Consider the following 26869-nt stretch of genomic DNA (forward strand, 5'->3'; position numbering starts at 1 on the left):
GTAGCCAAGGTGGGCTCTGGGCTTTTAATTTCTTCGTGTGGTGAACCCTGCGGCTGCCTTTCAAAGGGCGGAATCTACTGCAGTACACAGCCCAGAAGCTACCATTTCAAATGATGAAAAGTAAACACTCTAAGAAACATCTTCTTTCTGTAATTATCCTTTTCAAAAGACTGATTTGGAAGGAGGGTGGTTAATTAATAACCTATAGGATCATAGCAGGACTGAGATATTGATTATTCTTGTCAAAGGCTATAGTTTGTAAAATAAACAATGTTAGGATCCTTCTGGTAAATGTTTTGTTTTGTTTGTTCAGGTGGGAAAAGGGAGGACTTGAAAGTTTGAAATTAGAAAGAAAATTATGAACAGAACAAGCAAAGTACCTCTAAAATAGAATAAAGTGTTTGCCATAAAATTAATTACATTGGCTTAAGAGGAATCTGTCAATATTGAGCTATAGATAGTCAAACTTATGAATAGTGGGTCAGCATAATAGCTAGTATATAATGCTGGTAGAATCTAGAAAATGCCATATGAACATATAAGCACCTTCCCAAACCACAAATCCTGTGATTGCTAAAGATGCAACATGGCAGTTAAGGTGGAATCATAGTGTTATAACGTTATAGTGTTAAATGAGCCCTTAATGCTTATTAGGTATGTCCAAAAAATCGTTTTGAATCTTATATCGGATTTATATTGCATTGTTCTCGCTTTTTGAGATGCATTCCGAGACGTTGTCTCACGGCGCAACCGGCAATGTAATTTGAACCATCCTTGGCCCATTCTCTAATTGTCTCTTAATGTTTCGTTAATTTCCCCCCCCCCCCAATTTTTAAAAAAAATATTTTTTTTAAATATTTTTTTTAAATTTTTTTGTTTCTGCAACCTACCTTGAATGGGAGCTTAGTGCAGCCTAACATGGCTGCCACTCCCCGGCCAATCGGAAGCTTCCACGATGGACGCAAAGGTGGGGGCTATGGTCATTGCCATAAAAGCCCGTTGTGTAGCCTGGGCGAGCCATTCTGGGTTGGGTTTTGCGTGGAAAGGGTGGTGGTCTGCAAACTGAGAGCAAGCAAGCTTCATGTCTTGAGGGAGAGAGAGGGTGAAGGGGCCCGGTCTGGCTGTTCCCACAGAGGGGTTTGGAGAAAGGGTTAGGGTTCTGTTACTGGTTCCTTCTCTTGTGAGTGTGTTAATTTTGGGTAGCGCTCAGCTATTTAGAGCTGTGAATTCCAGAGTTATTTTTTTCCATATTATTAAAAAAAATTGTCTAGCTTTCAATTTCGTTAAGAATAGTTCTTGCTGGACCATAGCATACCTTTGCAGAATCAGTAGTCTATTTCATTAAGAAGGCATTGCCTTTCAGGCTTGTGGAATCACATAGCCAGAGACACCATTGATTTCCAGAGTTCTTGCTTACAAATATAGCAAGGGAATTCATAGTTTTCAAAGTTTTTGGCACTCCTTGCCAGGGCATTGCTTGGCGTAGTCAGTCACTGGTCCATTTCTAATTGAAGGCAAGGCATTGCCTTTCAGGCTTGTGGGATCACATAGCCAGAGACACCATTGATTTTTCCAGTGTTCTTGCTTACAAATATAGCAAGGGAATTTATAGTTTTCAAAGTATCTGTGCACTCCTTGCCAGGGCATTGTCCAGCTTGCTCACAGGTACATTACCAAAGAAAGGCAAGGCATTGCCTTTGAGGCTTGTGGAATCACATAGCAAGACACACCATTGATTTCAAGTGTCCTTCTTGCTTAAAAATATAACAAGGGAATTTCTAGTTTTCAAAGTTTCTTTGCACACCTTGCCAGAGCATTGGCCAGGTTGATCACTGGTACATTAACAAAGGAAGGCACTGAGTTTGGAGCTTGTGGGAGCACATAGCAAGACATAGCATTGAATTCCAGTGTCCTTTTTCGTAAAAAAATATTACAAAGGGAATCTCTAGTTTCCAAAGTTCCTTTGCACACAGTGCCTGAGTATTGCCTGGCTTGGTCACAGGTACATTTCCTAATGAAGGCATTGGGTTTGGGGCTTCTGGGAGCGCATAGCAAGACATACCATTGATTTCCAGTGTCCTTTTTTCTTAAAAATATTACAAAGGGAAAATCGGACACAGAAACAAAGTTACACAAGTAGAAGAAGGACTTTCACATTGAAAAAAAACCCACAATTGAACAGGAAATAAAACTTTCAAACCAGGAACAGGTTTCTTCAATTATTAAAAAATAGTTTATTATCAAAGCTATGAAAATTCGCCAAAAATCGAAGGATACAGGAAACGTACTGCAATTTGGTGAGCTAGGAAGGTTGAATGTGTTCTCCCACTGTACCAAATTTGATCAGGATAGCTCAAGAAATGAGGGCAGGAGAGCCCTGTAAAAGTTCCCCTGGGGTGCTGTTTTTTTTTTTTTTTTTGCAGATTGCGCATGCCGTCTGCCATTTTAGAAACATTTAGAAACATTACAAATTTTCGGAAATATCCAAAATTTTTGAGGGGAAAAAAATCGGAAATAGTTTCTATATCGAAGCACCGGCGCCCCCTACTTTAGAAACGAGAATTGAAACATTTTTTTCATCGATCAGACATGCCTAATGCTTATGATCCAAGTTGAGATAAGCGCAAGGATGTGGAGGAAAAATAGGCATTGAAGGAAACAAGTTGCAGGAATGGAAGGATGTGCACAAACATATTTTGAGAGAAAACATCATAGAGAGAAAAAAATCACCTTTCTGAGAGGACCGTGATCTATTTTTTACAAATTATAATTCTGTTGGTTTGCACAGATAATTATTCTTCTAAGATAACTTGATTCCCTATGAAGAGCCTTTCCCATGTAAGTAGATACTAGAGGTGTGTGAAATGGTTGAAATCCAATTAGTAATTCGTTTCGAAGATTCGGATGGCTCCTGCTTTGATTCACAAAGATTCAGAGAGATCCCATTCCAATTCATAATCTGAATCTCCGAAGCTTCATAATCATTAAGATTTGTTCTATTAGTGGCAATGGGGAAAGTTCTGAGGCTCGTTTCTCTGTCATTTTAATGGCTATCAGGATTAAACTTGGCCCACTTGTAGGCAACTTACAACTTATACAACCTCATCAGATGGGACCTTTTTGAGCAGCATATGCCAGCTGAGCCGTAGATGATCCACAGAGCCCACTGTCACCTGACAATGCAGAGAAACTTCCGGCAGGGCTCCATATATCATCTAGAGTGGAGCTGGTGTATGTATCGAACAGGAAGCAATAGGGGGAAGCCGTATGGTTGATGCTTCCACCCATGGGATCAGCTTCCTGTTGAGCTGGTTGATGTGGGCCATGGGGCGACGGCTTCCCCACGCCGAAACAATGGTTGTCTAATTTATCACAATGCATGGAGATTCCAGTGGCTCGTGTGACGAGGTCATAAGCCTGCCAAGTTTCTGAATGTTTTGGTCATCCACTGATTTTTAGGAACTTCTTAAAAAGACTACAAGAGGTATCCCCTCAAATTATAGCGCAGTGAGATAACATGAGCAGGGCAGCAAGCCTGCCAAGTTTCAGAACAGTCAGTCTATTCACTGATATCTAAGGATCTTTTCTTTTTAAGCACATGTGATTAACCTACACTAGGGCTTTAACATGGGCAGCCCCGTTCTTCTGGCACGAGCAAAATTCTGGGAAATGTAGTTTAGAGTGGGGCCTTTTGAACACTCTGCTACAGAGATCTTGACTTCCCAAACTACCAAAATTCTGCTTGCGCCAGAAGAACGGGCCTGCAGTTTAGAGTTGATTAATTTCAGTAGAGGAAGGTATATGTGAAGTGACAGAAACAAACAGAATTATCAAGAAGATACTATGAATTTAAGTTTTAAGAAACACAGAAACAGAATGGACCTCCAAAAACACACATCTTTTTCTCTCTCTTGCAAACACCACCTTGTGGGGAAGAGACCAGCTTTGCAGAAAGCCGCATTATTGCTTTTCTTCTTCTGATTGGCTAACAAGGAAAATAATGCAGCTGCCCTTGTCAATCACATCAGCCCCCCTCCCACCCCAAACAATTAGGGATGACAGAGTATGTTAATGTTTTACATTGGGGAAAAAACCCCGAAACAACAAATCTTTTCACATCTCTCTAAAAGTTTCAGACGCTGCTGTTTCGATTCATAAGTGCTTCTGAGGGTCCCTTTCTGATTAGTTATTTGGAGATTCATATCAATGTATCATACAAATCTGTGAGTTACGAAATGGAGGTCCGAAGCTTTGCACACCCCTAGTAGATACCAGGTCATCAAACTCACCTTACCTCACCACTGGGTTGTTAGAGAAGACTACTGCTGTGTTAAAGGAGGCAAAGATGTGGAATCTTTCTTTGCAGTTCACTCTGAGAATGGAACCAAATTTGCAGGCTCTGGATCGATTTGGACTGTATCACATCTTTTTTTTTCAACTTAGGAGTAAGGCTGTTGCATTAAATCTGCCCAATTTGCATATTTAGCCCTATTGATGTTTATGTAATACTATGGGTACTGTATTTTGCTTGCTTATGTTGAAATGACATAGTAGCATGTGTTGGGGGCCTTAAAATAAAAAAAATTAGGCTCTCAATATTTTCTTTTCAAACTAAGTGAAGAGAAACACCGTAATTATAAATTTAAGTGTATCTATTACAATAAGAAATTTCAAAAATTGCAGTCAATTGTGCCCCCGAGGCCACTTTGGGCCATAGTGTATCCAGTTTAATATTTTTTTAAACTGAGAATGCCATCAACCCCAAAGAAACCAGAAATAGACCGCATGACTCATTGTTTTGGGGAAGTTGCAAGGATGGGCAGGGAAGAGCATTGCAGCTCTTCCCAGCAGTGTGCATCTGCTTCCCAGGGTGTCAGGCACTTGGACATCCTGCATTTCACACACTTTGTATAGTAAATGTTTTTATTGTAGAATTTTGAGCATCTCTCTTGCTGCTTGGGGAATTAATTCAGTGATTCTATGGCAACTGCAATCCATAATTTCCCATTTCGTGGTGAATGAGTATTTCTAGTCTGTGGGCATTGTTTTGTTTTCCATATTTGTTAGTTAGATTAGAGTAGATTCTGTCTCTGTAGCTTGAAGCAGCTTTATATGTGTGTCATCTGTTCATGGTGATTTTTTTCTTCAAAGTATTTGAGTGTAGCTTCCACTTCACTTTGTAAAATTGCAGGTTCATCTTCAAATGGTTCTTCCTTGAATTGATTTATCATCCTTTCATCTTTTTTATATAGTGCTTCCATGTATTGTTGATGTCATCTTTTTTATTTCTACTTGGTCATCTAATGTGTTTCCATGGTAGACATAGAGCATCCCTACTCTTGGTTTAAAATTTCCTTTGATTTCTTGGCTCTTATAAAAGAGGTCTCTTGTTCTTCTTTTGTTGTGGTGGTCATCTTCTATTTCTCTGCAATGATTTATAGTAGTCCTCTTTGTCTCTGTACTAGTCATTGACTAGTTGTGTTCGGAGTCCTGACTCTATTTCTGTCACGTTTTTCTTCTCATCTGTCCTTAACTGCTTGACAAATTTCATCTATCATCTATTGAGGCTTCCTCTTCCTATTTGGCTGCAAATAATGTCTTAATTAGAAAACCCTGACTCCTATAATGAACCCATTCATCTTCCTAACACAGAATGCCCTTGCTAAAAATTAAAACAATGCAAAGGAAAAAAAAGTTAGCCAACATTTTTCTGACACATCTCCTATGTCTTTAGCAGACAAAAACTTGTTATAATTAGAGTGTAATTTCTTTTCTCGCCCCTTTGGGTGAAGGTTTTTCTGTTGCTGTTTGGCCCTGGAAACATTTTACCTCCTGGAAATCTGTGTCTCATAATAACAGATAAATGTACAATAGCCCTTGCTAGTGTGAAATTTGGCAGCCTTAGGGAAGAGTTAAAATTACATTCTACTACTTTGTTATGGAAGTAATTCTCCTGTAAAATGTACAACAGGTAGAAAATGCTAGATAAATATTGTTACTTAATTACTCACTTGGAATCTCTCAAATAGATCTACTATGAGAGTGTTAGAAATAAAGTTTCTTATATAACGTTTTAAGATGACAGCAGTTATCCCTAAGTTTATGCATTATTCCATACATACAAGCCCATAGTTCATACCATGGTTTAATAGCTGCCAGATTTCTCCTAGTATTGTTCAGTGCTCATCACCAGTATAATGTGTGCATATACTTATTATTCATGAGGGATGTCTTTGATTAATGTGCAGTTGCTGAAAACTTTAACACATGCCAATGAATGTAACATTTCCTCAAAAGTTCTTACAGTCAGTGGGATATAATTTTGTATAAATTACAACCATTCTTAGTTTTTCACAGCAATTATAGAATTTTCTGTATGTTTGCTTATTATTTTGAAGAGGTTAGGATCAGGGAATTTCTGTTTTGCTGCCTATTTTGCACTTTTAAATGTCTGTGCTTGCATCATTGTGGGTTTAGAAGAGAAAGTGATACCCCATTACAGAAGACTGCAATGCTGCCTTTCAGAATGCATCTGTCAAATTAATGCACTTTGACACCATTTGAACAGCCATGTCTCAATTCTGTGGAATCATGGGGTTCTTCTTTAGTATTCTCTGAATTCTTTGGCAGAAAATACTAAAGACTAGAATTCCATAGCATTGAGCCATGGCAGTTAAAGTGGTGTCAAACTGCATTAATTTGGCAGTGTAGATGCACCCTCATTTTCATGAATGTTGGAACACATGAACAGAAGGTTGTATTCCAGGAGCTTCCATATCTCTGCAGAGAATATGTTGCAGGGCACATGTGTTGTTCTTCGGCATCAAAGAAAATTTTGCTGTTCCCTGTGCAGCCATGTCCACTTGGGATACAGTAACACATTTATGCATATAGAGTAGTCTCGCTTATCCAAACTTCTGGATTATCCAAGCCATTTTTGTAGTCAATGTTTTCAACATATCATATTTTGGTGCTAAATTTGTAAATACAGTAATTTCAACATAACATTACTGCGTATTGAACTACTTTTTCTATCAAAATTGTTGTATAACATGATGTTTTGGTGCTTAATTTGTAAAATCATAACCTAATTTGATGTTTAATAGGCTTTTCCTTAATCCCTCCTTATTATCCAAGATATTCGCTTATCCAAGCTTCTGCCGGCCTGTTTAGCTTGGATAAGCGAGACTCTACTGTATCCTTTCTTTGTCTGGACCTGGAAGGGAGAGCTGTTGATGACAGCCCTCAATAAAAATCAGTGTTACTGTATATAACAGTGGTTTTCAACCTGGGGTCCCCAGATGTTTTTGGCCTTCAACTCCCAGAAATCCTAACAGCTAGTAAACAGGCTGAGATTTCTGAGAATTGTAGGTCAAAAACGACTGGGGACCTCAGGTTGAGAACCACTGGTATATAAGGTAAAGGTTTTCCCCTGACATTAAGTCTAGCCATGCCCGACTCTGGGGGTTGATGCTCATCTCTGTAGACACCTCCAAGGTCATGTGACTGGCATGACTGCATGAAGCGCCATTACTTTTCTGCTAGAGCAGTACTTATTGATCTACTCACATTTGCATGTTTTCGAACTGCTAGATTGGCAGAAGCTGGGGCTAACAGTGGGAGCTCATAGTGCTCCCCAGATTTGAACCTTTCAGTCAGCAAGTTCAGCAGCTCAGCGGTTTAACCCGCTGCGCCACCGAGGGCTCCATTACTGTATATACCGACCTCATTTATAAACCAAGGGCAGCTTTTGGGGGCAAAATCATGGATCTCCATAAGACCATTCTGTGGAGATGGGAAAACATTCTGTGGAGATGGGAAAACATCGGTGCTTGCTGCCATTTCTTTACCCATCCATTCAAAAAGACCAGAAGCCATGTCACTGCAGAGAGACTCAAAGGCGCAGTGTTTCTTTTAAGTTCTCCAAAGATAAACTGAGCTTTTGATCACTCTACTCAGAAAATGGGATGATCCTTTTTTTAAGAGTTAAATAAAATACAAATAGTGGAAGATATCAAACATTTTTTGATTGACTGCCCAGCATATGCTGAACTTCGACACAGATATTTACATCCATTACTATCTAATTTTAGGTCCCCCAACAGAAATGATCTTCTGACAGTCCTCTTGCAAGGACAAGAGAGATCCACCATAAACAGAGTAAGCCTTTTTATCCTGAAAGCTTTTATCCAAGAAAAGAGTACATTTCCTGAAAGAAGAATCAGGAAAATAAGATTCTGACAGCAAACAGAAGGTCAGCTGCTGTCCTCCCATCCTTTTTGCCTTGTTTTTATTTGTGTTGCACTTTGAAATGGTCATATGACTGGTCAAACAAATAAATTATTATTATTATTGTTAAGAGTTAAAGTACAATACATCAATCTGTGGATAGGTTGACCCAGGTCAATCCAAGGTTGATTTTTGACTTAAATTTCTAGACATATTCATGAGTAATTCCTTTGAAGCAAATTGAGTGTCTCAGGGAAGTTACATGGGCCACTCCATTGTAAAGGACATCTTAGCATTCAGTTACTTTATTGTTTACTGGCTGCGTTACACAGCTTGTCTCCTTTGCACAGTTTCACACAAATGTGTGCATCTATCTTGGACATAGAAACAAGGACTGAAAACCATCATGTTAGATCAGTCTAATCGTGCACATATATTTTGTCTGTAAACATTTGAAACAGTTTTTAATACCCCCACCACAGGGACGTATCTAGTGTGAAGCAGGAACTGTGGCAATCTAAGCATGCTGATGTTATAGCAGAAACTGCCAGCAGTAGAGAGCACATCATTTTGTACATTTTCTCTTGTAAATTCCTGGTGTGTGCTCACATTTGACAAAGAACTCCTTATCATTTTGCGGAGACTTAGTTTCCTGAATCAGCGGACCCCCCCCCCCCCCCCCCTTGAAATTTCTTGAAACTCGGAGCCCTGTCAAAACAAAGATGGCTGGTAAATCCTAGGGACAGAGCAGAGAGAGACAGGCAGAGACAAAGAAGCCCCTGAGAAGGCAGACGGACTTATATTGCTTGCGGTTTTTCAGTACAGCTGGTTTCAGATGTGTCGGCCTTGTACTGCACTGGTTCCACTGCCAAAGCAAGACTGTCACAGCTGGTAGTACTTACTGTACTTGCGGGAAAGTATGTGATTCATTAGTTGGAACCGTATGTTTTTCACCAGTTCTGGTCATGTTTTTGTTAGGATGTGGTAAAAGCATAAGCAGGGGGTGAAGGGACAATGGAAATATGTGACTTGTTAAAGATTGGTCTCAACGAGTTATTAGCTAAATTGTATGCCATAAAAAGTCCACAATACCTCATAAGACAAATGACTTAATTCTTTATTTTTCAGCAGAGGTCATTTAGTTATAACTAGTAACAATTATCAACATAAATCCCCCTTCTCTTCTTTATAACCATAAATGAATCTGGGAAGAAGTAAAACATGAAAAAAATGAAATAGGAAGAAAGCATGCAACAAGCTAGACCAAGAATCTTAAAACAAACTGGCTATTATATGAGTGGTGAAATGTGTGTTGCGAATTACCTACAAGGAAGTTGTATCATAACATGGAGGGGGTGTCCTGCAATTATTAGATTAATATTATTAAAATATTTCTACTCTGCATTTCAGTTCCCTCCTGGGACACTGGAGGCAGTTCTGAAGGAAAAGTAGTGTTTTTTAAAGAAGTAATATATGTTGATAAAAATATTTCTGTGTTACTCATTGGATAGCAATGTTTAACCCATGGCGGAATTGGAGTTATTTTAGAGCAGCGGACATGTATATATTACACATTAAAAATATTAATAGGGTAATTTTCAGTTCATCTAAATCCATGGGACAAAAATGAGAGGTCAAGCAAAAAAAAAAAAGGAAGGAACAAACAGAAAAAAAACCTATTCCCACTCTTCCCATTTTTAAAAATGATCACTAGCATATGCAATATTTATATTAGCAAAATTCTTTTGTTAAAATTTCCCTATGGAGGTCTGCACAGCCATGGTGGAACATGCCCAAAATGCACATTGAAATTGCTCTCTAGAAAGCATGTAACTGCTTTTAAAGTTCTCAATAGCAATTTTGTATTTATTTATCATAATAATATAAAAGGAAGGAGACTAACTTCAGGAAACCTGCCAGGAGAGGCCTCCCCTCCTCCAAATCTCTGTTCTTAAAAAAGACCTCTCCTAGATGAAAGAAATCTGGTAAGAGATTTCTCAAAATAACCTGCATGGCCCATAGGCATTTGGGGGTAAAAAAAATGGAGGATGTTAGTTTTGTAGCTGGGAAATGAATTGTTTTTTTTTTGTTTTTTTTTACCTTTCAAGGACCTGGTGGATGCTTATGATCCACATTTTGTCCAATTAAACTGCTACCCAGGTATGGGTGCAGTATCCTACAGCTGAAGGCGTACATCAATCTGTAGTCTGAAGCCAATAAACTGGAATAGCAAAACATTTCTTTTTAAAAATCATTTCTTAAATTGCTGTTCATAATCACTACTTTCTGCCACTCACATAATGCAAGAAGTACTACGTATTAGAACCCAGCAGATTTCTGCATCCTTTAAAGAGCTTATTCTCAAAACAAGAGCAAACAATTTTTCTGTTTATATTATGGCAAGGAATCCCTCCAGTCTCTATTAGGATGACCTGTGCCACTGAACACTTCAACATGTATTCTGCCCAGTGTAGTTGACCTTCTTCAGCATGATGATTAAAAAGAGAGTCGTGCCCAAAAACCTCTTTTGTCATTTTTGATTAAGCAAACAAAGATGCTGGGAAGCACTAGAAAGACATCTGTACTGAATGGAACATGGGGTACAGTAGTCCGAGGTTTGTTTGTTTTTTTAATGTGCCTTGTAGAAGATTTCAGTCCATAGGCCCTGTTTCTCACCCCTGTTTCCCAATTGCTGTTCTAGCTGACTTGAAATAATGAGGAATGTCTGCATGATCAAAACTTGCTCCCAGGCTCCTGCTATTCACATAGCCAGAGTTTTCGAGCAGGGGAGGAGGGGTACATATGTATGTGTGTCAAAATAGCTAGTTGTAATGTTTCTGCAGGTAATACAATCATGCCATTGTTTTTGAGACCGATTCTAAACACATTTATGAGAAATCAAGTTCCATTTATTGCCACAAATGGGATCTAAATTAGGACTGAAACTTCTGGAAATGTTGTTTCTATTTGGTTTAGTGGTAGGTTTTTCTTTTTTTACACTCTTCTGACCGGCGTTTGCTGAGATACACGTTTATCACTGAAGGGGGCTCTAAAATGCTTTCTCAGTTATGGACCATATTTTCTGCACGTGTGGAAAAACAAAGTTTCACCTCCGTGGAGTTAATTTACTTCGGCAAGTCTTTTAAAGGTTTTCCTAGGCTCGCATGCAAGCTGGAAAATGTTGCCGGGTGTATGCAGTCATTTTTCAGTAAGTACATCTGGTGCAAAGCAAACCCTTGTATCTGTTACAGTTTTTTAGTCACTATGTTGGGGGTGGGGGGTTATATGTGCTTCATCCATTACAAGATGATGTAATTCCCATGAGATTGAACTCCCCCACCTCCTGAAGTCTCAGCCCAAAATGATTTCAGTTGGCAGTAGCTGCGGGAAGATGAGTAGTCAGGTGTGATGCATTCTCTGATGTATTTTGAAGTAGTTAACTCGAGAAGCATCCCACTTTACTTAGGACAGTCGTTGTGCCTAACAGCTGGCTACACCTGGGCTCCAGACTTTCCTTTGTTTTTTTTAAAAAATGTCTGTTGCACCCCCATTGATCAGAAAGAAAACAATAATATGCTTTACCGCATTTTGGGTCTATAAACTCTGCATGTGTGGAGAAGTGTGAAGTTTGCATGTTTGCAACGTGTTGCTGCCACAAAAGCACTGAATTTGATTCTACAAGCTCTTCATTCAAACCTGGAGCTTAGAAAAGTTTACTTTTTTAAATTATAGTTTCCACAATTGCCCAGAAAAGAGAGCCGTGATTTCACATTATGCCTTCCCCACTCCTCTCTCGCTTTTCTCTTCCCTCCTTTCTTGATTTTCATAGTTATTCCAACCTTTCCTTGTCTTATCTTGAGATGAAATAGGAGGAAAGCAGTCCTAGACAGATTGAAAAAGAGCTGAAGTTTATGTTGGAAGGAATTCTGATTCATTACCATTGGCTCATATTCATATTCCGTGGGTGGAGACTGAGGAGTAATCAATGCAGGTGGCCTTGCCCAGCAGAGAGTTGCTCTGTGTCCCGAAGAAAATAAGGAAACAGAGGCTGGATTACAACAGTGTCAGGGCTAAACAGATTTTGTTTCTCTGATTCACTTCTGGTTGAGGGACAGAAAGATAATGCTGATTTTAACCACATGCATCACATCTATTTTGTTATTTGGAGCAATTAATAAGTTGGAGATTTGGTTTTTGCTCAAGTTTTTTTATTGTTATCTTGCACAGCTGAATAAAACAGGACTGCATGTTTGATTATTCTGCCCAGTTATGGACTACTTGTTTTAAAGTACTAATTTTAAAATTTGTGCTCTCAACCAATTGAAAATGCCTGCTGTTAGGTAGGAGGGAACTTCCTTACAGAATTTATTTGCTAAAGTGATGCAGAATTAGGAGTAGTTCTGTTTAGCTAGCAAAGGAGGTAAGGAGATCTTGTGGCAAAAATATAGATTTCATTGATTTTAATAAACAGAATATGATTCTTAAACAACTGAATGTGAATAGATATTTCTGCAGTACAAAACTTATTTGACTAGAGGTATTTATGTGTCTGTATTTTAAGGAGGATGACTTTTGAAATAAACCATGAAAATTCTGGCTAGAAAACATAACAGTTTTATTTGGCAAGGGCAGATGATGTGTTGATGTTTTTCTTCAGGAACGACTAACCATAAGAAAGAGATTTTGGTTTAAGATAACGGAAGAGAATCAATCATAAAAGACAACCACAAGCCATAAAAAGTATTTACTAAGATGGTAAGAAATAGTAGCATAATAGTTTGAATGGAATTAAGCATACTATGGCTTTTGTTTACATAAAGAGGATTAGCAAGCTAATTGGTATGTTTTACTTCTTGGCATTGCAGATTGATTCATAGCTAAAAGTAAGCTGTTGTCACTATTTCAACAGTGATTTTGGCTCTTTCATTGCTAGCTGTCTAAAGTTAGAGTAAAAAAGAACAGTAAATTACTTAGATTTTAGATATGTTCTGTATATTGTTTAGAATGTAAACAACACTCTCATTTCTCTCAGTAAGACTTCTGAGCAAAACCTTTTCAAAGTGAGAATTGAATTATTGAAATACTGGTATACAGTAATAAAACCATAATATTTTCTTGTTACAGAGATCTCTTTCCATATATGCACATGTTGGTTTTAAGATGAAAAAACAACCCTTCACGTTCTCTTAGCATATCCTAATTGTTGATGCATGGACATCTACAAGACACAAAACTGTATTGCGAAAAGGACTAGAATTGTCCTTTGGTTGCAGGAATCTCTTTTGCTTCATCAACTACTTCCTTAAACAATCTTCTCCAGCAGACTGTGCTCTGTATGCAACACCCTCTTCCCTTACTTAGTTTGCTCTGCCATTCAGCCTCTCCCCATCTTTCATCCCATTCTGCAGAAGAACAGGAAACAGCCCTGGGAGGCAGAAGTGCAGAGCAGCAAGTGAGCAAGGAGAGAACTGCTCACTCGGTCCTCCTTCAGTGTCTTGACAGGAAGTCTATAAAGAATATGAGTAACAAATAAAAATAAAACAGATGATACAACTGTCAGTGGAAATGGCAGCAAGGTCCCTGTCTCTGGTCTAGGCAGTCGACAAGAGAGAAGGAAGTCATGGCATGTCTGCCCATTTGCCGCCCTCTCCCTCTCTATATTGTTTGTTTAGAAGCAAAGGGGTACTGTGGGTGGATCTGTACTGTAGAATGAATGCAGTTTGATGCCACTTTAATTGCCATGGCTGAATGCTATGGAATCCTGGGATTTATAGTTCCCTGAGGCATCAGCTCTCTTTGGCAGAAAAGGCTAAACACTTTGTAAAACTACCTGTGCCATGATTCCATAGCATTGAGCCATGGTAGGCAGTGGTGTCAAATCGCATTAATTCTATAGTCTAGATCAGGCCTGCACAACTTGTGGCCCTCCAGGTGTTTTGAACTTCAGCTCCCAGAATAACTGACTAAGCCTTCTGGGAGCTTTAATCCCAAACATCTGGAGGGCTACAGGTTGTGCAAACATGGTTCAGATGCACCCTGAATCTGCACTACTATACTGCATCTTCTCACCTTTACTGGGTGTGCTTCTACACAGACACTGTAATCTAGTTTGGAAGTAGATTTTAATGAACCAGTTTCACTGTGTTGTGTCTACATAAACACTCCCAAAAACGGTTGAAGGCTGGGATGCTGGCAATAGTATCCACTGAATGCAGATCAGAACCAAACCCAGGTTCTCCAGTATTCGCAGCTAGACAGCTTCTAGAAAATGATAGTCCACCCCCACCCACCCCCAACTAGTCCACTGCACTGATGCATGTATCCATGTCCATTTGGGATCAGGGCTGGACTGTGGCAGGGCATAGGAAATACATGAAAAAATGAGTGTACGTTGAGAGTTTTCACGGGAGTTATGTGATTTCTTCTCCCAAGGGAATAATTGTTTACTTTCCAGACATTTGTGTTTCATTGGTTTAAGTACTTCAGGGGTATCCTGACAAGTGCTTTTCTGGTCCGGATCTTGAGTGCTGCATGAGATATACTCTGTTCTGATGGATTGTTCCAGGCTTTTCGGTATTGTTTTTTAAGTCACTGTTTTCTGCATTGATGTGCATTGCAGCATGCGGTGTACATTTTGTCGAAACGCCGTCCTCAGGCCAGCTCCGAATTGCATTATATAGTCTGTGTAGAAGGGCCCAAAGTTTCCTTCAGTAATGGATAGGATTGAGCCTTCCATTATGCAAAGTGAAGCAACCATCTCTGAGGACAGATGCTGAGAGACACAGAGGCATATGTGCCACATCACATATTTTCTTCTTCTAAGCACCTGCGGTAGTGGAGAATGCTGTATGAAGTACCTAAGTGAGTACTGAAATGAGATCAAGCTGTCAGTCTAATGAATGTCTGAATATATGGCAAAAATCACATAAAAGATTTTTTACAAATCTATCCAATTTGTGGTCTGTGAGACTGTTAATGGAGCATGCACCTATCTTTCAGTTTCTCATCATTGGGAGGAAATGACCAGTGTCCGAATCTTTTCTCTTTCTTTTTTGAACTCTGCACCAGTAAATGAGAATAAAAATATATGTGTGTATCAAATATATAATAAAAAGGTACATATATAGGACAAATATATGCACTGAGAAATGGATGAATTTACAATTCAGGAAGCTGTTGGTGGAGGAATGGTGTCACACAACCCAATATAGAAATCATTGGTGGAATTCTGAGAAACTTAAAAATCTTTTTAAGTTGAAAGAAGGCATCCTGTGTTTAAGTTTCCCTAACCATAATATAACTACCACACACGTTTGATTCTGATTCCTGATCACCCCCATTTGTTTCCTTATGACAGAAATTGTGGAAATAGTTTTACCACACTTATATGAGTGGGAATTAGAAAAAATGTTTTGGGGGCTGGATTTAGTTTCTAAATTGCCAGTTGGTCATCGTTATTTTGTAGATTAGACAGTATTGTTCTTGAGAAAGCTTTTGAAGGGCCACAAGAAATATGGATATCAATTTTCTTAGCCTTTATGCTAAAATAAGTTTTATCATAACAGCTTGCAGTACAGGAAGCCTTCATTAATACAAATAGCCCTTTGCTACCCAAGGTTCATTCACATTGTATTAAACCTTTTTCAGCATGATGTCTGAAGAAGATCACAGAGCTTTGCAATATTTTTTGATGTCAGCATGCAATTTCATCAGGCAAACAACGGTTTGATTTCAGTATTTGAATTCGCTGGTATCAGTGGTACAATTTACCTGATGCAATATTGTGAATAATGACGCTGTTGCAAATCAAATTTTTCAAATAATGAACTGATTTTATAAAGCTTTGCAGCCAGCCCAAACAAAAATATTTGCCTTCAGGCTATTAGGGTTTTGGCTCAATCTTACAATTTTTTTAAAATAAACTCTTTATTATTTTAATTTAGTGAATAGAGAGAAAAACTATAACATGAGATCCCCATGTTATAGTGAGTATGTCTACTTTAAAAAAAACAGTCTTCATTTTAAAGAAACACCTTTCACTTGTGTGGCTTGGGTATTTTCGAAGTTTTTAGAAAACTTCCCTTCCCTCCTGACTGCTCTTTCACATCCTGATGAGTTCTGTTTGTGGATGCTTATCATTAAAATATATCAGGTTTACAGTTAAAACAATCTAGGCTTTATTTCAGATTTAAAAATGATTAGTTTTTGATACTGATATTTCCAAAGTGATTAAATGCTTTAAATAGAAAAGTCAACATTCTAATAATTTGCATTAATTTTACCTATGCTAACTGGTATATGGATACAGAGAAAGTTCTTTGAACCTGCTTGATCCAGACTACTCTGTTATTAGAATGGTCATGAGAATTAGGAGAGGCACAGTGAAATACTGTGTTGTATTGCACTGTTTTATGATTTAAAAAAAATCAGAAAAAGTGAAATGCTAAAGTTCTACCAAAAATTAAAAATTAACTCAGAATTTTGTTATGAATAATTATTGTTTAACTATTTAATTCTTGCATGTTTAAACTTTTCAAAAATCATGAAATGATAATTAGGTCATCCTGTTCAGATACAGTCAGCAAGTAATCCTGTATAAATGCAGGACATTATTCGTCTCCCCAAAAGCAAAGTCCTAATGGTTTTCTGCTATTTTCACTTTATTCACCCAACTGTATAAGAAATTCTACTGGTAGAACAGAACTGCTCAGTTTCTAATATGTATGAAAGTATGTATGTATATGAAATTCACAAAATAGCATGTTAGATACATTGGACTAGGTGTCTCACTTCTCAAGTTTGTGTGTGTTACCATTACATAAATAAAATACAATGTACAATATTGAGTGATTGTGATACAGTTACACTACACAGAGTAATTTCAGAAACTGGGGAGGTCTTATCTCAAAAATGATCCTTATTCTATGTCATAAAATGTTGAAAATTGTACTCTCAGAAAATACGATATCCACACAGAGTGAAAGAGCAATCTTGAGGGAAGATATTTGGATTGCTCACAACACATGGGTGACAACTGCACATTTATCACTCTTAAGAACTGATAATCCAGAAAGACCCTTTAGGCTGCTTTTGATTTGGCAGAATATTCTTTCTAGATTTAGCTTGAAAATCCATTTTAGTAAGTGACAGCAAAACTGTGAGTGTATTTTACTCTAAATATGATTTTAAATATATTGGAGGATTATAGCATCTACTTGTGTTGGCTACCTCAGTTGTTCAAGTGAATGGTAGTAATTATTATGCTTATGCTTATTGTTTGTAAAAATACTTGTTTTTTATTGTCTTGCTTCTGATATAATTGAAAAGAACAAAACCCATACTACAAAAGTTCAATCTTCTCATTTGGATGGGAAAAAATGCCCTTTCCCCTGGATTCTTAACCACCACCACATTTCAGATCGTGTTTGGGGAGAGAGAAGATCATTCCCATCCTTTTCTTTTTGGAGGGTAAAGGCAAATGAGCCTGGTGCTTGGCTGTCCACCATCTGTGTAAGGAATTCGCAATCCCAGACAAAAGAAATTGGCAAAGTCTTCTTTCTGTCTGTTCTCCAGAGCCTCCAGATAGCCATAAAACACCTGGACAAAATCAGCAGGTGATGGCAAGGGAAAGAGAATGATCAGTCACAGGCATTGTTAAACCCTTTGAACATTACTTATAGCCTGGACACTGCTGTCACCAGGCACAGTTTGATCTTGGGTGAAGTTTCTCTCTCCCTTGCCTTTGCTCCCTCCCTCCTGTTCTCTCTTCTGGAAGTGCTTTATTCATGGACCATGTGACAACCGAGGGAGCTGGACATAAATGCCAACAAATAACGTGGACGCTAATTTCCCCCATGTTGCAATCATTATCCCTCATGGTAAGTTTAGGGTTTCTGTCTCTAATGGAGCAGACCACAAAAGCCTTATCAAGTTCAGGCAAAACTACCCACAGCGTAAATTTATGTTTGCTCTCCAAATAGGTGTTTTATCTTTTTGCTTTAGTAACCAAGGCACTGAATTTTCAAGTTAGTCGCAAAAATAAAGGATAACACGGTCAGAGTAACTAGAGTTTTCCCACTCATTTCTCTAACCCAACTTTTCCAAGGATGCATATGTGTTTTAGGAATTCAGTGCTGATATCTGGTTGTGATTTTCATATGACAGGCTAATAAATACAGTGTGATTCACAGGCTCAACCCCGGCTTTCTAATTCCAAAGTCATTTTTTCTGCCTCATATGCACTTACTGGTCTATTCATTTATTTACACAAAAAATCAAATAGTGTTCACTTTTAAAGTAACCCCTCGCATACATGGGAGAGATGTTCCAAGACTCCCTATAGATGCCTGAAAGTACTAAACTCTATACCGGTGATATTTTAAGGCTGCGTGTAACTGAAAATGCAGAAAGTGAATTTACAGATAAATAAATAAATAAATACTTTATTTATAGACCACCCTCTCTCCCCAGGGGGACTCAGGGCGGTTTACATACAAAAAGGCCATAAATCATGGCCATTCAATGGCATAAACAAATGCAAACCTAACAAATTAATAGAATAAATACAAAATAACATTACTAAACTTACAACAAATGAAAGAGTGAAATTAAATAAAAAAGGTATACAGATACACAAATAAAACATAGTTGCACTAATAACATAAATTACATTAAAAACATAAGGGTGGGGGGTTGTGTAATATGTATTATCATGCCACGGTTGACCGTGGGCAGCTGAAATTGTAGAAAGTGAACCTATAAGTAAGTGGGGACTAGCGTAGACTAAGAGTGGCTTTTGTGGGAAGTGAGGACATAGGATGTGAGAGAGCTTCAACAAGGCAGCACCTTCATCTTGTTTAATGCTACAAGCAATGTATAAGTCTTCTCAGAAGTAAGCTGCCCATAAACGTGAGTAGATAAGTAGGAGGACATGGTTAGCATTTGAATGCATTGATGTAGCTTGAGCCCGCCAGGCCACCTGTGCTTAAATGGCTATGTCTGTAATAGTTGGTGCACTGCTTTCCCAAAATTAATCATAAACCACAACTAACCAATCCTCCCCCTCACCCAAAATAACTTCTGGATCATTTGTCAGTTCAGCTGTCCTACTATCTGCCCAGCATCCCTCATTCCTCCTCTTCTTGTAATTTTGTTTCACAAGAAATACAATTGTGCCTCACTAAATCTGCTTTGAAATTAATTCCAGCTTGTTATACTGAGTGTTGAATGTGGGCGATAGGATGGGACTTATGGAACGATTTGCACAGAGGGTGGGTTGCCTTTGCCTTCCTCCGAGGCGAAGAGAATGTAACTTGCCCAAGGTCATCAAATGAGGTTTCCATGCCCAAGCGGGTATTTGAACTCTGGTCTCCAGAGCTGTAGTTCAATGCTCAAACTATTACATCATGTACATGCTGCAATTGCATATGTGTTGTTCTATTGAGCTTAGCCTGGCTTCTACCCTGGCATAAATCTTTAGGATTTCAACCTTCATTTTCAGATACCTGGAAGAACTGAATATATAACAATGGGTTTTTAAGACACACCACCACCACAATCACATCAACAACAAAGATTATAAGTTATAATATGGATAAAGAATATTTGAATAACACAATATCTGATAATTAATCTGATTGTGAAGTGCATGTGAAAGTTGGTTGTGTCAGTGGGCCTTTGTTTCAAGAACTGCATACATGTGGTATTTGCTCTGAATGACTGCTAATGTAATTCTGATGCTTTTTATACAGTTTCAATTGCTTCCTCTTCGTTTCCTGTTAGTTGATTGATTTAGCTTTTTTTTTTTGCTATATTTTGGTCTAAAAACAAATGCCTGAAGTAGCAAAGAAAGGTTTAATTTGGCAAGCTTGTCTTTGACGAACTCATAAAACAAAACTAAGTAAAACAACACACATTTATCACAAGATAGTTAAGTGCTGGATGATCTAATTCTTGGGATAGAAAGGTCCATATTGTTGGATAAGTAAATGATATGCATAGGTGTAGCCATTTGAGTAAATCAAAAGAATTGTTTTCTCTGTAAACCCCACTCCAGGAAAAAGAAATTTCCACAATTTGCTGTAATGTTCAATAGAATAAAGAGTTGTTTTGTAGACTTGTCTGAGGCAGAAGAAGGATATTGCTGTATTATGCATATTTCTTTTATTCCAATTAATTGGGTGTTGATCCATTAAAAGTCTTATTTTCACGTTTCAGATTCCCTGAAGCATTTGGGTTTTAGTGGGACTATCTAGAACTATGATTTTTTTTACTGGTAGTTGAAAAAAGGTATGGCATTCCAACTGAAATAGTCACATCAAAGACTTTTTACAGCTTTTGGCTACAGTTTTTTACCTGTGGGCTAAGACTTAGGCTACAAATCACTTAACAGCACAATCTGATATTTGTCTACTCATAAGTAAAAGTTCAATTTTGACTTTTTTCATGATGGACAACTATCGGACTGCTGTTAATATACACTGTGAACACAAGAGGCTCTTGCTGAATAGCAATTTGATTCCAAGTCTCCTTTACAAAATTGGAGTGATTGGGAGGCCATCCAACTCAACTTGGCCCTAAAAGCAACCCAGTATTCAGAAATGTAAAGGTCTGTGGCTCCTACAAATGATTTTTGGAACTCATAGAACAGAATTTCCTGCCTCCAAAAACACTGTGTGCTTTTTGTATATTTTACACCCACTGACTATTTTTTCTTTTTAAAAACATCTTTTCTGTGATAAAAATGTTTTAAGGTAGTTTAATCTTGATATACCATTTCAAATTATCAAGATATCCTGATTTAATTTGAAAAGAACACGGTGATATTATTTTTATAATAATTTTGAGGTGTTTGCAGAGACAACCTTGATATTTTTCACATTTGGATATTTTTATTTATTTATTAATTACAAAAGCTGAATATATATCATTGCTATGAGAATATTGAGAATATTGAACACTTCTTTGACAGGAACAGAGAATATTGAGAATATTGAACACTTCTTTGACAGGAACAGAGGCTAATATGACCTGTGCTGCTTGGAGGAGTGTGCAAGGAAGATCTGTTTCCAGAGGAAATTATTAATATAGAGAATGTATTCCATGTTCATACAAATCAAGGCCTCACATTTGGTGGACTAATCCTCCAGGCACACATTAGCACTGAGCCAGGCAGGAGATGTGACTACTTTTGTTTTGTTAGTGTTTTACTATTTAAAGTCAAACCTTCCTTACTTTGCCAAAATAAATTAATTTATTTTTCCTTTTTTCAAGAAACTGACATTGATGGCAGCTTCTTGTTTGATGGTAGGAGCAGCAATATTTAAAGTTCTTACCTTGATGAAGCTGACCAGTGTTCATGTTCCTGCAGTAGAGGAAATAGCATTGTCCCTAACGTAAGCCAGATCTACGCTGATATAATTCAGTTTGAATCTGCATTATATGGTCAGTGTAGACCATATGTTGTAATTTAATGCAGTTAAACTGCATTGTATATGTATATACCGACCTTATAATGCAGATTAAAATTGCATTATATAACAGTGTTGATCCAACCATATCATTTCTAGTCCAACTCTCCTACCATACTAAAGACTGCAGCCAAGCAGGGGAAGTGCTCGTATATTTTTTGGAAACTTAGGCAAGAGCCAGACAAAGGCAAACCTTTCTATTTTTCAAAGCAATAGAAAGGAAAAGTGATTAAAGCGTGTACACGGTGAACACAAAGAAAATAAACAGAGCAGTAATTGTACAGGAAGTTCGGATCAGGTGGTACTCCTTGAATCATAGATTGAGAAGCAATATGGGAAAGTGACTAAGGGAAAGAATTATCCTAGACTGAGCCTTGAAGGCTGCATACCTTGACTGTTAATGTACTAGATGACAAGAGTTAGAGAGACTGAACTTTTATTGTGTCTCTACTAAACAAAAGGAGCCTTGATGGCATCATTTGTTGCTTGTCTACAAGCCAGTGGAAGCTGTGTGGTCTACATATTCAAGATTTAGCAAAGCTGATACACATCTGTGCTGGGCAGTGGAGAGATACTGTGGAAACATCCATAATAATGCTCCATGGTAGCAAAGGTGAATTAACAAGATAGGCAAGACTGACTGTACTGAGACAGCAGGCATTTCTTCTTTTTCTTCAGCATTTGTCCCGCTTGATGGTGATGCCCACTTTACTGGTTTGTTGTCCCATTTCACCCAGTTGGGCGCTTGGTCAGGATGTATGCCAGCAGCCTTCAGATTATCTTGCAACATGTCCAACCAGCATTGCTTCAGTCGTCCCTTTGGTCTCTTGCCAGGGGCTTCTAAATCAAAAGCAATCTTGCAAATGGACTGGTCTTCTCCTCAGATAATATGACCACACCATCTCAGGCATCACTCTTGTCATTTGTCCACAATTAGAGCAATGCCATAGCGTTGCCAGATGGCATCACTGCGGATGTGGTCAAGACGTGTGACGCCAGCTTTAAATCGTAGCATCCTCATCTCCATAACACTGAGGTGACATTCTGTTTCCTTTGTTGCCAGCCAACATTCAACTCCATATATTGCAGCAGGCCTTACGACAGTTGGATAGATTTTTGATTTTAGGTGTCTGGGCATCTTCTTGTTGCAGAGTACATCTGCTACTGAGCGCCATTTCATCCAAGCCATGTTAATATGTGTGATGACTTCGTCAAAAAGGTTGCCATCTGAAGTTATTGTCAATCTGAGATACTTGAAGGTGTTGACTTTTGGGAGATCCACCCCATCCACCTGGATGGTACCAGTCTCCTCCTCATTGGTCGTCCAGTATTCCATCTTTTTGATGTTGCGCCAACCGGTTACACCATGCTTGTACTTGACGTTCAAGTTCTTCCTTGTCCTCAGAAGCAAGCATTATGTCATCAGCATACAGCAAAGTCCAAGATGCTAGTTTCTGCAGGTCTCTAGTAACTGCATCCATTACAACAACAAAAAGAAGGGGAGAGCTGAGCCCTAATGCACATCGACTGGGAATGGGAACTCCGATGATGTGCTAGCAGAGGCCTGCCCCTGCTTTTTGGATCGCTGTACACAATCCGGACCCAGTTGACCAGCTCTTCGGGAACAGCACGTTGTCGTAATGCGTACCAAATAACTTCATAAGGGACTCAATCACATGCTTTCTCCTAATTGAGGAATGCGACATGAAGTGGCTTTCATTTTTCACGGTTTCTTGGTCAAGAGTCGAGTGGCGTAAATTGCATTGATTGTACTGCAACTTAAAACAAAACCACATTGATTGGTAGTGAGGTGGACAATTTTGCGAATTCTGTGGTCGATGACATGTTTAAAGTTCTTCATGGTATGGGATAGCAGGCGGATTGGCCGGGAAGTTGTACAGTCTGCAGGGCTGTACAGATTGGTATAGTCATACTTTGCTGCCAATCCACAGGTGTCTTTCTTGGCAACAATCTGATTGAACAATTGTGTTTGCCAGTGAGCCAGCAGGATTCCAGTATTTCAATTTCCACAGCTCTGTCGCTAGATCATCAGGTCTGGGTGCTTTACTTGGCTTCATGTGCTTCAGTGCCACCTCAACTACTCCTACAGTGATCAACTGTATGGGGCTGTAGGTTGGCGCAGCTTGGGGAATGAGTGGATGGTCAAATTCCTTGGTGGATATTTTCTCAAAATAATTGCGCCACCAATTCATCACTCTTTTTCGATCCATCCGAAACTGACAATTGTCATTCATTAATGCAGTGGGATTTCTCCACATCTTCAGCTTGACCCTGACTGGATTTTGCCAATCAATAGATAAGGCGTTTGCCATCTTGAGTGTCAAACTTTGTGTTTAGCTCATCATAGTGAGCAGCTTTTGTTATGGTCACAATTTGTTTAGCAGCTTTTTTCACTTCGCAATACTTCTGCAAGTTCTTGGTCGTCTTGTTGTCAAGGAAGATGTGATACAGTTACTTCTTCTCTAACACCTTCTTGACATTATCTGTCCATAACCAAGCCTGCCTGTTGATCCTGTGGCAACCAGGTCTTGTGGCAACCAGGTCTTGTCTAGGTAGCTTGGAGCGTGCCCTCTCAACGATTGCCATAGTTGCAATTTGCCATGTTTTGTTAACTATCATGACTGGGGACAATTGGATGGGTGGCAGCATACTATATTCATGTTCTTTCTGTTGCAACCACTTCACATAAGCCGGTGATTGAGACAGCAGGCACTAGTGACTGAAAACCGCATGTAGGGATGCTTTGTGTAGGTGGGTTCAAATTTTGGTGATGGTCACTTTAGATAGAATGCTGCTTTATCTCTGAAACCATCAAAATTGAGCTGGGGAATCATTGGGTTTGGTGAAAACTTGATGCACATATTGAATACAGTAGGTCCTTCACATTCACTTAGGGGCACAGACCCCCCCCCCTTCCCAAATGAAAAAACAAAGCAAAAAATTAAAACCAACTTTTTTATCTGAGAGAAATCTAGGAATCTCTAGGAATCTTTAAGTTCTTCAGTGCAACTTTAGGAAATTTCCAGTGAAATTTGTAGAAATTCCTACAAATATCATATTAATCAAATCTGTTAAAATCAAAACCTCAAATGTGAAGGGCCAACTGTATATATTAACTAGATTAGATTTGTTAAAAAAACTCAACTAGATTTGTACAAATATACTGGATGCAAGATCTAGATACAGTGCAGTAGAAGAGAGGGAAGCAGTTTAGTAAATGCATGCTCATTTATATTGAGAACATAGTTTAACCTCAGTGCCTTGCAATTTGGTAGCAAAGGTTTCCCTGTGACATTAAGTCTAGTCCGACTCTGGGATTTGGTGCTCATCTCTATTTCTAAACTGAAGAGCTGGCATTGTCCATAGACATCTCCAAGGTCATGTGGTTGGCATGATTGCATGGAACACTGTTATCTTCCCACCGGAGCGGTACCTATTGATCTACTCACATTTGCATATTTTCCAACTGCTAGGTTGACAGAAGTTGAAGCTAACAGCGGGAACTTACCCTGCTCCCTGGATTCAAACTGCCAACCTTTTATCAGAAAGTTCAACAATTCAGCAGTTTAACCTCTGCACCACTGGGGGTGCAATTCGGTAGCAGGCACTTAATATTGTTTACTTCCCTACCTCCAGTCAACTCTATAAAACTTAATACAGAGTGCAAAATTAATATTTTCCTTTAAAATGTTACTTCAAATTTTGCTGGTTTACAGATTTCTCCTGGCCAAATGGAAAAGAACAATTTGGGTTCAAATTTTACTTGCAGAGGCTACATTTTGATCATGGAAAGCATGTTTTACACCCATGATAAAGTGTGCAATAAGTACAATTAAATATGACGTTGTTTTTCTGCTTTCACAACAGAGCTTGTATTGTATTTAGAAGTTATAGATAGTTTTGGAGGGAAGCAAATCTACATGTGATGGAGTGGGTGCATATAAAAGCAAGGGAATAAATTAGACAAGGCAAATTTGTATTAGGAACGAAGGGAAAACGACGTCAACAGAGTACATTTATTGCTCAAGACATAGCTGGACTTGTGTTTCCATATGGCCTGTTTTGCCAACTGAAATCCAAGATGCTACTTTACTTTTTATGTTTTATTACTGAATAGAGTTTGACAATGCGCTATAACTTTAGGACTAACCATGAACTAAAGTCCTGACAAATTCCTTAGATAGTAGAATTCTGAATTTCTGGAAGTATTCAAAACTTCATGCTTAATTTAAAATTTTAGGGCATGGGCCACCCCATCAATATAGATCTCAGATACTAATTTATTTTCATGTTTCCTTCAGTTAAATGTCAAAATGTTTTACTAATCACTTTCTTTTGTGGTCTCAAAGCAGATCATTTTGTGGTTGCTAGATTATTTATATTATTTTATATTATTTATATTTAAAGTGTTTTAAAGTCTATATAAATGGAGTTCAAGGGCATGTCAGGGGGGAAAACTTTTCTTTGATTCATTGTTGAAAGTGACCATAAACATTTAAGATTTATTATGCTTAAATGTCATCAGAGTGTGTTGCTTTCTCTTTTGTGCTATGTCCGATATTCATCTGAAATTTACAGCTTGAGTATTTTGACTATCAATCTGATCATAAACATATTTATTTGGAAGCAAGCCCTATTGATTTCGGTTTCAATTACTTCTTAGTAAGTGGCTTAGACTGTGGTCCTATGTATGTTCATTCAGAAAATATTTGAAGCAATGTTAATGGTAGTCAGCATATCTATACTATGTGATCTCATTCTTACTCCCACTCCTCCTCCCTCCATATCTCTAGTAACATGGGAAAAAAGGACTTTGCAAGTTGATTGAATCTTGTCTTGGGCTAAATCTAAACTAGCCCAAAAAAACAAAACAAAACCCAGAATATTGTGGTGGGAAGCTGTTTCAGATATAGCATAGGAGTGCTGTGAAGACCTTTTGGTGTACAGACATTGTGGTGTACAGTGCACTGGAGTTACTGCCACTACCAATATTCACTGCCCAAATGTTCCCTGGCAGAGCCTTATGATAATGTCACAACAGAATACCCAGCCATGTGATTATAAGGAGCAAAATTGCAAGCAAACTCTGCTGGAGAGCAGACTAAAACTATTTCCGACTGACAACACATAGATGGGCCTTTTTGATGTGT

General features: G+C 38.4%; 1 protein-coding gene and 1 pseudogene across 5 annotated transcripts in view; one reads left to right on the forward strand and one right to left on the reverse strand.

Moving 5' to 3' along the window:
* Positions 1 to 26869, forward strand: part of bnc2 (basonuclin zinc finger protein 2) — a 472589-nt gene that overhangs the window by 262513 nt on the left and 183207 nt on the right. The gene's annotated exons all lie outside the window — the stretch shown is intronic.
* Positions 22618 to 24031, reverse strand: LOC134297163 (uncharacterized; annotated as a pseudogene).

Source organism: Anolis carolinensis, chromosome 2 (genome assembly GCF_035594765.1).
Source record: "Anolis carolinensis isolate JA03-04 chromosome 2, rAnoCar3.1.pri, whole genome shotgun sequence".
Classification (NCBI taxonomy): Eukaryota; Metazoa; Chordata; class Lepidosauria; order Squamata; family Dactyloidae; genus Anolis; species Anolis carolinensis.